A 9,169-nucleotide genomic window follows, 5' to 3' on the forward strand; every position below is an offset into this window, starting at 1 on the left:
GTGTATGTGTGTGTTACTCATTCAGTCGTGTCTGACTCTTTGCAATCCCATGGACTGAAGCCCACCAGGCTCCTCTGTCCATGGAATTCTCCAGGCACGAATACTGGAGTGGGTAGCCATCCTCTTCTCCAGGGGGATGTTCCCAATCCAGGGATCAAATCTGGGTCTCCTGCATTGAAGATGGATTATTTACCGTCCAAGCCACCAGGGAAGTCTATGCTATCAACTTTACAAATATGTTTCTTTGTAAAAATCTTCACTTTATCTTGCTGGGGTCACTGTTTATTAGAAAAGAACTGCAGGGTTTGCATGTTGGCAAGGATTCATTGTGGGCAGCAATAAAACCAAATCTTCAATATTCAACTGAATATTATTGACTCTTTTCCTTTAGAAATGACACTTTGTCATAGAGACTACATCACTATATTCCTATATAAATGTAGAATCACCATGAAAATGACAGTTAAAATGCAGACAGGTTTGGTGACTCCAATAATACAAGAGGATTGCCACCAGTGACTTCTTAAAAGGGTGAACTCTTTAGTAAAGTATTAAATAAAACACAGCACAATCTTCCCTTGATATTCACAGTTGTTGCTTCCCAGGAAATTTGGTATTTAACTAAACCTTGCCAATAAACTCCCCAAAACAAGCACTTTGTGTTCATTTGTAAAATGAAATTATTTCTGGGCTCAAATAATTATAAGCAGGTTTTCACCTACATAATTCCAGGTTCAGTTAGATTATAGAAATGGATCATTATAAACAAATTTTTTACTTCTATTTAAAAGTCCTGAGGGACACAAGAGAAATCTTTTGCCAGCCCAACAAAATGCCAGCTTTAACCCCTATTTGTCATGACCAAAAAATAAAAATTTCCAAAATACTTTAGGAAGCAGTAGTGCCCTGCAGAGAACCATTAATCTTTATGAAGATACAATGACATATCTGTGGTTTACAAGCTAGGTTACACCTAATTTTTGTAAAAAATATAGTCACTCAAACATGATCAGGGCTGTTTTAAGAACTTTTTGAGGCTCAGTCCCACAAGTTGGAGGCCCTACCTTAATTACAGCAAGCATTTAAAAATGCACCCTCATCCTACAGCAAATATACTAATAGCCAGACCTGATATGTACCAGGCACATTCTAAGTAATTTACAGCCACCCTCTGAAGTCGGCCACTTCCCTGGTGGCTCAGACAGTAAAGCATCTTCGTGCAATGCAGGAGACCCAGGTTCAATCCCTGGGTTGGGAAGATCCCCTGGAGAAGGAAATGGCAACCACTCCAGTACTCTTGCCTGGAAAATCCCATGGATGGAGGAGCCTGGTAGGCTACAGTCCATGGGATCACAAAGAGTCAGACACGACTGAGCAACTTCAATTTCTTTCTTTCTCTGAAGTAAGCACCGTTATTATTCCCAATTTGCAGATAAGGAACAGGCACAGAAAGATTCAATGACTTGTTCAAAATCACACATGTAAGTGGGGAAGCCAAAATACAAAGCCATGCACTCTGATGTTGACATACTATGGCCTGTGTAACTTTTGTAAAGTTTGTATTTAAGAATAATTTATAGCATCATTTATGAGTTAGTTGAGTTGCAGTTGACTTAATATTTGTCAGTTTCAGTTGTGGAGTTTTTGTTTTGTGTTTTGAGCCAGTCATTTAATTTGAGGTCTCAAACATCATGGTAAGGTCCTTAAAAGGCCTGTGAAAGTGAAAGTCATTCAGTCATGTCCATAGCCTGACAGTCTCCTCTGTCCCGTGGAATTCTCCAGGCCAGAGTACTGGAGTGGATAGCCATTTCCTTCTCCAGAGGATCTTCCCTACCCAGGAATCAAATCCACATCTCCCACATTGCAGGAGTATTCTTTACCATCTGAGCCACCAGGGAAGCCCTAAAAGGCCCGTAGACCTCATGTAGTAAGCCTGCACTGTCAAAAGATCTTCCTTGCAATCAGAGAGACCCACACCAACTTCTGAGAGACCCACCCACCTTCTCTCTCCTGGTTTTTAGAGTGTAGTTTCTAAAACACCATGATCCGTGCAACCCTAATCTCTAATTTTAGTACACACCTTTCCCTGGTGGCTCAGACGGTAAAGAATCTGCTGGCAATACGGGAGACCCAGGTTCTATCCTGGGTTGGGAAGATCCCCTGGAGAATGAAATGGCAACCCAATGAAGTATTCTAGCCTGGGAAATCTCAAGGGAAGAGGAGCCTGGTTACTACAGTCCATGGGGTCACAAAGAGTCAGACATGATTGAGTGACTAACACTTTAGGATAAGTGTTATTATCTCAATTTATGGAAGAGGAAACTGTCATGAGAGGGACTAAAAGTCCTCACTCAGTGTTCACATTGCCTAAGAAATGACAGAAGTGAGAATTCAGTCCTGGTCCTTAGGGCTCCAAAACCTCTGTCCTTCATTCTGTTTAGTTTCCATGGGGCTTTCCTGTCCTTTTGCGAAACAGTCCTTCCTTGGTATACGGAATGTCAGCAGGTTTCCTAACGTCCCGCCACCCAGTTCCCATCAGCATCTCTTGCTTTCTCTTGTAAGGAAGTTCTTTCCTTACAGCCACTGCCCTTCCATTCCAGAGCCAATGAGGCCCAGACTCTTGTTAGGGCACAGCCAACTGCAGAGGGTGTTCTGGATGGGGAACTCCGGAGGAGGATTTTCTCAATGCCGGACCTCACCTGCTCCTCTTTTCCTGGGCACTAAAATCACCCATCACTTCTCCTGACCATCCTTCTTAGAGATCCCTCCTCCCCACAACCCCAGAGGCCATGACTGCACCAAATTCCCCCTCACCTTGGTGGCCTGGATCCCTGAGGATCCAAAGCATAGGGAGCAGATATTACCAACTGGTTCCCTTCTCTCAAGACTCCACTGGCCCTTCACCTGGAGGCCTCAGAGACTGAGGCTGAAATAGCCAAATTTTATTGGGCAAGTGGTCAAGTAGAGAGAGTGGAGAGAAGCAAGGAAGTGGGGATGCAGGCAGAGAGAAGCAAATAAGAGACCCTTCGTATAGCCAGATAGAGAGAGAGCGCATGTGCACAAAAACAGGGGAGAGGAACTTGGTTCCCAAACTCTCCTGAGGTCAATCCTCAGGCCTCATGAAATCTGCCAGTATCCTTCCAACACGCTCCCTTCTTCCCACTGAAGTTCCCTGCATCACCTGCTGAGACCCACTGCAGCCCAGGGGCAGGAGAAAAGGGATTGGCTCATTAGTCCCAACCCTCCCACCCCATCCTGATCTGGCAGGTTGTGGCACTAAAGTGAACTTTCTGAGGACCTGTTACCTGCTCATCTCTGAGTCACAGACACTTCAATAAATGATATGGTATTGAGATAAGAGATACCAGTGCCATAAAGGACGGTCTAACTCTGAAAAAATAAAAAAGTTAGCAGTTAAGAGAGTTAAGAGGCTGTCATAGAAATTTCAGCACAAAGTGAAGATGCTCCAAAATGAGACTAGAAAACAATTTGACTAAACAGCATTTTCAGAGAAACACTTCTGGCATTTAATTACATAACTGCTACAAAGGATAGAGAAAACCTTCAAAATTCTATTCCAAGGAGGAAAAATATCTTCCTCTTTAGAAACCAAACTTAGATAGGTGTTGGGACAATAGAGATAAAGGATTTAGGGGAGTGAAGTTTGAATCTTAATGTGGCAGACATAGAAATAGAAGAGAATTTGCATATGATGAATATATTTTGGAACTATCAACTTGAAACCATGAAGATAGACGTATTCTATGTGAAAGTAAGTATAGTGAGGTTTATAATATTTTTAAAGGTACTGACCTGCCTCTTGAGAAATTTGTATGCAGGTGAGGAAGCAACAGTTAGAACTAGACATGGAACAACAGACTGGTTCCAAATAGGAAAAGGAGTACGTCAAGGCTGTATATTGTCACCCTGCTTATTTAACTTATATGCAGAGTACATCATGAGAAACGCTGGGCTGGAAGAAGCACAAGCTGGAATCAAGATTGCTGGGAGAAATATCAATAACCTCAGATATGCAGATGACACCACCCTTATGGCAGAAAGTGAAGAGGAACTAAAAAGCCTCTTGATGAAAGTGAAAGAGGACAGTGAAAAAGTTGGCTTAAAGCTCAACATTCAGAAAACGAAGATCATGGCATTTGGTCCCATCACTTCATGGGAAATAGATGGGGAAACAGTGGAAACAGTGTCAGACTTTGTTTTTTGGGGGCTCCAAAATCACTGCAGATGGTGACTACAGCCATGAAATTAAAAGATGCTTACTCCTTGGAAGGAAAGTTATGACCAACCTAGATAGCATATTGAAAAGCAGAGACATTACTTTGCCAACAAAGTTTCGTCTAGTCAAGGCTATGGTTTTTCCAGTGGTCATGTATGGATGTGAGAGTTGGACTGTGAAGAAAGCTGAACACCAAAGAATTTATACTTTTGAACTGTGGTGTTGGAGAAGACTCTTGAGAGTCCCTTGGATTGCAAGGAGATCCAACCAGTCCATTTTAAAGGAGATCAGCCCTGGGATTTCTTTGGAAGGAATGATGCTAAAGCTGAAACTCCAGTACTTTGGCCACCTCATGCAAAGAGTTGACTCATTGGAAAAGACTGTGATGCTGGGAGGGATTGGGGGCAGGAGGAGAAGGGGACGACAGAGGATGAGATGGCTGGATGGTATCACTGACTCAATGGATGTGAGTCTGAGTAAACTTCGGGAGTTGGTGATGGACAGGGAGGCCTGGGGTGCTGCGATTCATGAGGTTGCAAAGAGTCGGACACGACTGAGTGACTGAACTGAACTAGTACATTTGGAGAATGTAATGAACTGTATAGATCTCCTTCACTGGTGAAAGAAATATTCATAACACAAAATTATACATAATTTTGCACATAATTCCAGGAAGTACTCAGACTCCAAATACCGCAAAGATAGTTGAGGACTGCTAGTCAATGAGCACAGTGAGGAGGTCAGTGGATAAAAAATTACTAAGAATAATTTGATTAGATATCAGAAGTAGAAGAATTCTTTTTTTAATTTTTAAACAGCTGCACTGGGTCTTAGTTGTGGCAAACAGGATCTTTAGTTTCGGCATGTGGGATATAGTTTCCTGGCCAGGGAACAAACCTGGGCCCCCGCATTGGGAGCTCAGAGTCTTAGCCACTGGACCAGACCACCGAGGAGTCCTAGAAGTCAAAGGATTCTTGATAAAGGCGGGCCATAGTGATCAAACATCAAGGATAGCAATATTCTCAGTACACTGACTTAGCAGATTCTTTGCTAAAACAGGGCCTTACCCGAGGTGCTGTGCTCTACCTTATAGCCCCTCCAGAAATGCCCCAAGTCTAGCCCCACTGTGGACCCCAGTCCACTTTACTCTAGCTAAGTCCTATCCAGATCCACTCCCTGGGGTACTCCTTTCCATGCTCACTTTGCCAGTTCCAGACTCTGAACTCAGCAGAGACACAGATGGTGCAAAACCTGCCCTGCCTGCCCTGCCCTGCCCTGCCCTGCCTTACCCACTGGATGATATCTCTCAGTTCAGAGGCTTATGTATATACCCAGGCTTGCTAGGCCAGCAAAATGGAACATAGCACAACCAACAAAGTGGTGATTGCCTGATGATCTAGAAAGATATCCACAAGTCTGCATCATGGAGAGCAGGTATGTAGATATGCTTGTAATTAGACATTTTTGTAACAGTCTCGTAAGCATCATGGCTGAATTCTCTGTTTCTTTTCTGGCTTAAATATTTTTCTGGTTTTACTACTCACCACAACATAGATGGGTTTCCCCTGTGGCTCAGCTGGTAAAGAATCTGCCTGCAATGTGGGAGACCTGGGTTCGATCCCTGTTGGGAAGATCCACTGGAGAAGGGAAAGGCTACCCACTCCAGTATTCTGGCCTGGAGAATTCCATGTACTGTATAGTCTATGAGGTCATAAAGAGTCGGACACGACTGAGCGACTTTCATTTTCACTTCACTTTCACAACATAGATGAATTTCACAGAGACAATGAGAAAGAAAGCAGACACCAAAGAGCAAGTGCTGCATAACTCCATATAAGTGAAATTAAAAAACCAATCTATCATAATAGGAGTCAGAATAGCAGAGTTTCTATGTTGACTGGGACTGGAACCAGAGAGCTTTCTGGGGTGCTAGAAATGTTATTTCTTGATCTGGGGGTGGTCACATGGGTTGATATACTTGCAAAATTTTCTTGAGTAGTATCCAGAAACGTTTATTATGGGTTCCTCCCTTTCCCAACAGCATATCCTGATGGCGTGTAGGGTTTCCCCTTGCTGATCTGTCTTCTGGAATTCCTGGGTCCCTTTCCCTCCTTCCTGACCCTGGAGATTTTCCTCTCTGGAAGTTCCATCTGAAGCCAAGAGCTACCAAATGGAATTAAAATACTCTTAATCAGAGGACTCCAGGTTCTCTGTTCTATCTGCCAGTTATCAAGTTATTGCCTTTCAGCTCCAAGTGTATATATAGCTCAGTGATAACTGATCTGGACCTTAAAATATTTCTCCTTTGCTACCTGGCCAAATGCTAAGCTTTCTTGGTAGTGGACACTGGAGAGAGACTGGTAAGACCTACACCCTGTCTCTACCCTCAGATTAAGCTGATAGTAGGAGTATATCCAGATGGTGCAGCAGTAAAGAACCCACTTGCTGCTGCAGGAGACAGGAGACTCAGGTTGGATCCCTGGGTTGGGAAGATCCTGTTTGTTACACTGACACTCTTGTATTATGTTCTTGCAGAGATTGTAGCTGACCACTTTCTTGATGGGGTCTCTGTGGAAGGATGTGGACCTGATGGAAGGCAGGAACAGGTTGGAGTGATGCAGGAGCCTTCTTGTGCACAGATCTTCTTGGTCACAACTCTGACGCCAGCCACAGCTTTGGCAACCCGTTTTGCACAACCTTCTGTTCTCGGCCTGAGCAACCTGACTGTGCCTTACTTTGGGCCCTTACTCCCTTACTCTGAAAAGTCCTTCTTCCCTGTGTCTTCTGGATCCTTCTCCTACATTTCTTCCCATTCTTCTTATTAGATTTTTATTATTATTATTAAAAATAGAGTATGTTTATTTGCACAGAGCATGATTCCCGAGGGAACAAGGCATCTTATCATTGATCATCTTGCACTCGGGATTCATGAACTTGAGCATCTGAGCCAGCAGGTGTCTGCTCACCACACAGCCCTGTCTTCTTGGTCTGGAAATTTCTCAGCTGGCCCTTGGGGGTCATGGGCTTCCGCCTCAGGTATCAGGGCCCAGCATCCTTGGTCACTTGCATGTCACCATTGCTGGGGGTTGACTTCCCTGACAGGCTCTGGGGCCCGGTGTCCAGTCGCAGTCGTTCGGCCACCGTCATTTCGATGGTCTGCTACCCCTGCTCCAGCTTACTGGCAGCTGCCTGAAGGGTGGAGGAAATGCTGTCAGCCTCGGTGCTGGGTGTGCCCAGCCAGCTGTTGCCTCCCAACTGTTTCTGCTCCCTCTTGGGGGGCATCTTCTTCACATAAAGTGCACCAAGGAGGTTTCTCTGTTGATGTCACTCTCCTCGCTGCTGTGTTTCCTCTGCTTCTTCTCCCGCGGCATGGGCACCTTCTTGTCCTCCTGGGGCAGTGTCTCCTTCTGGCGCTCATTACAGCTCATGCTCTGCTTGTCCATGCCCTTGGGGCTCTCCTCCTGCTGGGTGACCTTGGGCTTGCCCTCCAGCTCCTCCTGGGAGTTGCTGCGGCTGGCGGACATGTTGTCCACCTCCTGGCCCTTGAAGTCACCATTATCACTGACCTCAAAGGCCTCATCGTCTGATCCCTTCTTCTTCTTCCAAACCCCCTTGCTGGGTGGCCCCTTCTTTTTGACCTTGGGGCCCTAGCCACGGTCCTCTCCGCTGGCCTTGCTGTCGTCGGAGGACATCTCCAGGTCACTCTCCAGGTCACGGATGTGCAGCTCAGTGGCTTTCTTGCAGCCTGGCTTCTCTTTCTCATCCTCCTCCTGGTCCTTCCACCTAGGCTGCTGCTTGATGCATAAATGGTTCCGGACTGGGTTTCTTCTCTCCCACTCCTCCTCGGCTGTCAGCATGCGGCCTTTGGCCAGCGGCATGAAGTTGTACCAGTTGTTCACAGGGAAGGCCTCAAAGGCTCCATCAGGCACTGGTGAAGATGTAATAGGATGTGTGCTCTATCATGCCGTATTTCTTTCTTGGCGCCTTTTCCCCGAGCTTGCGGCGGAAACCCCTGCCAGCTCCCAACTTGGGCATCTCCTCCTCTTGGTAAATTTTCTTGTTGCTCAGGTTGCATTCTAGCTGGGCCTGATTCCAAGTAGCGAGGTTGACTTTATCGAGTTTATGGGAACTCGGACGACATACTCAGTGACATCCTGACCCTGGGGCCGAGGGCCACCATGGGCGATGGTCAGGGTCCAGTCAGAACCTCGTCCTTTTCGCTTCCTCCTGGGGTCTGCGTCCTCCGGTCTCTGGAAGCCACCCTCGAGGGATCAGGTCTCTGGTCTCGATCAAGGACCCCAAGCCCAGGCAGGGTACCATTGATCCTGAGAAAAGCTATCTGGAGGCAGCGCTGGGTCAGCCTCGGAAGCCTCCCGTGCCATGTCTGCACCGGCGCAGGCTCCTAAATCGGAATAGAAACTCTCCAGCAAGCCTAGTCCAAACAAGCTACTCCAAGCTGAAGGCAGCACCTTCTGTGCCTGGCGCACTGGCTGCCAGAAATATATATATCCATCTAATCACGAGGGTCACGTCATCATGGGATGACCTGGTCATGTTGATAACCCAATCAGGCCGATGACGTCTCACGCAGATAATCAATACTTCGATAACCCAGTTATGCAGAGTCCTATGTAGCTCTTTTGGTTCGTCCTGACTTCTGGTGGCTCAGAAGGTAAAGAATCCGCCTGCAATGTGGAATACTTGGCCCTGGGTTGGCAAGATCCCCTGGAGGCCGGCATGGCAACCCACTCTGGTATTCTTGCCTGGAGAATCCCCATAGACAGAGGAGCCTGGTGGGCTACAATCCATGGGGTCGCAAACAGTCAGACAAGACTGAGTGACTAAGCACAGCACAGCCCAGTAAATATAGGTTGTCCCCAGAGTCCACGCTTGGGTTCGCTTCTTGACGTACACATTCTCTCCAGACAGTCT

At 46.1% G+C, this 9,169-nt stretch overlaps 1 pseudogene; it reads right to left on the minus strand.

Annotated features, from left to right (window-relative positions):
* Positions 1-7,095: 7,095 nt before the first annotated feature.
* On the minus strand, positions 7,096-8,619 carry LOC112448256 (general transcription factor IIF subunit 1-like; annotated as a pseudogene).
* Positions 8,620-9,169: the final 550 nt, after the last annotated feature.

The sequence above is a fragment of the Bos taurus genome, chromosome 1 (genome assembly GCF_002263795.3).
Source record: "Bos taurus isolate L1 Dominette 01449 registration number 42190680 breed Hereford chromosome 1, ARS-UCD2.0, whole genome shotgun sequence".
Taxonomy (NCBI): Eukaryota; Metazoa; Chordata; class Mammalia; order Artiodactyla; family Bovidae; genus Bos; species Bos taurus.